We start from the raw sequence: 3626 nt of genomic DNA, 5'->3' as shown, positions 1-3626 counted from the left end.
CTCACTCCTCTTACCGGTACACACAGCAATGTGATGTCTGCTTCCACAGGTTGCACATGACACATCTTTAACTTTACAGAATTTTGCTATGTGTTTCTGTCCTAAAGATACAAAGCATCTTCCCATTTTCTTTAGTTTCTCTTTGCGTGTAGCAATATTGTGGTCAGGGCAGTTTTCTGATTTGTGGTCTGCACTGTCACAGAATAGACAGTTTTGTTCCTTCTGGCTGGCTGTATGCAGTGCCGCAGCAGATAATAATAATAATATGCCATTTAGCAGACGCTTTTATCCAAAGCGACTTACAGTCATGCGTGCATACATTTTTGTGTATGGGTGGTCCCGGGGATCGAACCCACTACCTTGGCGTTACAAGCGCCGTGCTCTACCAGCTGAGCTACAGAGGACCACATGTTGGGTCTTTTTGTTTTCATTTCATTGGAGGAGCATGACTTTGGGAGATGATTTCCTTTTCAAATAACTGAAAGTGAGTGGTTGTAATTTGAATAAAGGGGAAAAGGCCATTCTTGAACATTGGGTGAGACAATTTTACTAATTTGCTAGACAACCAGTTCGGATTTAAGTATAACTTTTGTATGACTGAAGCTTTTAGTGATAGGTCTAATGCTTTAATATTTAATCATTTCTGTCCTCTGAATTCATATTCATTATATAAATAGGCCCGTTTAATTTTGTCTGGCTTGCCGTTCCAAATAAAATGGAATATTTTTTTCTCATATAATTTCAAAAACTGTTCGCTAGGCGTAGGCAAGACCATAAGCAAATACGTAAACTGGGATAATACTAAAGAGTTAATCAGGGTGATTTTTTCACAAATTGACAGGTATTTACCTTTCCATGGTAGCAAGATCTTATCTATTTTTGCTAACTTTCTATTATAATGTATTGAAGTGAGATCATTTATTTCCTTTGGGATATGTATTCTGAATATATCCACATCACCATCAGACCATTTTATTGGTAAACTACATTGTAATGTACATTTTTTATTTTTTTAGTGATCCAATACGTAATATAGTACATTTGTCATAATTTGGTTGTAATCCAGAGAGGTTAGAAAATGTATCTAGATCCTCTATGAGGCTGTGGAGAGATTCTAGTTGTGGATTTAAAATAACTTTTGAGTTAAATATTTCTACCACATAAATGGTGAGCTTGCCAGGAGTGACAAACAGGGACCAGGGACGGTGAACACCTGCAGCTGTGAACGGCTTGGACGAGCTACACAAACAAGTGGCCACTAAAAAAAGGTAACCAAAAGTTCTTACTTAATAGTATAAAGTTTGTGTGGTTCGCTCCGGGGCCCGACCTCAGCTGCAGTACACCAAGTAGGTCTCTCCAAATTTAAGAACTAGAAAACCAGAGACTGGGAGCTTTTGAATTGGAAATGCATGCTAAAAAATAAAGGGATACAAATCCTTGAGGGTTGCAATACATAGGAAATAGTTTAAGTAAGAGTAGATCTGCTCGGTCCGGGCAGGTGTGTGGTTTGCTTGGGTCATTGTGGTTCATTCAGTTGTGGTCGGGTTGGATGTTTTATCTGTCTCGTTCATGTTGCTCATCTGTTCAGTGTGATCAAATCCGCTTGATTCATTCGATTGTTTTGTCTGACTCGTTTTGTACTCATCGAGGCCACTCAGTTGATTCGTCTGAGGCATTTGTTCGAATCGTCTGATTCATTTGTTCGTCCGGCTGGTCGTTCTGTCTGATTCATTGTGATTCATTCAGTGTGATTGAGTTTCATTCAGGTTGCTCATCTGGTTAGTGCGGTCAATATGTTTGGGTCAATCACTCAATTCGTGCATTCAATAATCGAAGTCACTTGGTTGTTCCTCTGGGGCATTTGTTCAATTCGATCGATTAATTTGATTCACCCTGTTGATCTTTCAGTCTAGGTCGCTTCAGCACGAGTGGCTGTCCATCAGTTTGGGCGATCAGAAAATAAAGAAGAAGTCCTGCGAATACCACTCTAGGCGTGTCGAGGAAGTGAATCGCTTAGGTGGGCAAAAATCCTGTATAATACCGCTTTTCTTGTGTTGAGGAAGTGAATCAGGAAAGGGGCTGAATTTACAGGTCGCTTAGGAACGCGCATGATATATATCTGCATAGGTAGGCAGAAGTCCTGCGAATACCGCTCTAAATGTGTTGAGGAAGTGAATCATTTAGAGGGCTGCATAGGTGGGCAAAAATCCTGTATAATACCGCTTTTCTTGTGTTGAGGAAGTGAATCAGGAAAGGGGCTGAATTTGCAGGTCGCTTAGGAAAGCGTATGGAAGTTTAGCACTAAGAGGGCTGCATAGATAGACAAAAATCCTGTATAATACCGCTTTTCTTGTGTTGAGGAAGTGAATCAGGAAAGGGGCTGAATTTACAGGTCACTTAGGAAAGCGTATGGAATGGTGAGAGTGCAAGTGAGTGTGAAAATAATTCTGCTCTGGTGGGGAAAAGATGGCGCACCTCTTCTGGATCGCTGCTTAAGTGTAGCCTGGTAGAGAGGACGCACCCGGTCTCACACTAAGAGAAGAAGAGTGAACGATGTGTGAACGCCCATTAAAGTACTAGGGGTAGAAACACACATACAGTTAAGTGGTTTGAAGTTAAGAAAAACACGAGCAAAGGAAAGATTCATGAGGTGTTCCACACAAAAGAAAAGTGGACATCAGGAAAGATAAGAGAAAAACCGAACATTTATTTATGATAACTAGATATTCAGTAGTTGGAAAATAGGAGAAATACGCAAAGGAAAGATTCATGAGGTGTTCCACACAAAAGAAAAGTGGACATCAGGAAAGATAAGAGAAAAACCGAACATATATTTATGATAACTAGATATTCAGTGGTTGGGAAATAGGAGAAATATGCAAGGGGAAGATTAATGAGGTGTTCCACACGAGAAAAGTGGACATCAGGAGATATAAGAAATAACCAAACACACATTTATGATAAATAAGTTCTGGATAAAATAATCAAAGGCACGAACAGATTAACAATAAAAGAAAAGCAAGTACCAATATAAAAAGAAAAATAGTATGAATATTAAAATAAACCAAAAAAGGGGTTAAAACTTGGGACTGGCATTAGCGAGTTCAAAAATACAGGCCATCAAATATGAATAAAACGGCAGTAGAATCCTGAGTGCTAGGTATCCCCTACACAAGTGAGAAATAATAAAAACATCAAAAAAATGGGAACAACGCACTAGGAAGATGGGCACCAAATGGTCAGTGTGTGAGGAAATGGAAACACTAATAAAAAACTATAAACAAAAAAGAGAGGCCAAAAGAGAAAGAGAAAAATAAGTACACAACATGTTTAAAATAGAGGGAGAAGGACTGCTAAAAAACATACAAGAAGACAGAAACATGTTGAGAAAGTCCACGGGACCTCCGCCATACACCTGTGGACAATAAATGGAAGAAGAAATAACTCCTTTTACATCTTCCCGAAGGAGAGAAAAGGTGTCAGGCGACGTGTATGCGGTTAGCGAAGTCAAATGCAGGACACAGAGCGGCTGGCAACGATCTTTACTGAACACAGTAAAATAAACGTACAAAACAACAAACCTCCAAAACAGGGAAGAAAACACAAAGACCCGTACATACGAGAAA

This window comes from Coregonus lavaretus, assembly GCF_964263955.1.
Source record: "Coregonus lavaretus genome assembly, chromosome: 7".
NCBI lineage: Eukaryota > Metazoa > Chordata > Actinopteri > Salmoniformes > Salmonidae > Coregonus > Coregonus lavaretus.
The sequence above is the reverse complement of the archived record's forward strand: the minus strand, read 5'-3'. Positions refer to the sequence as shown.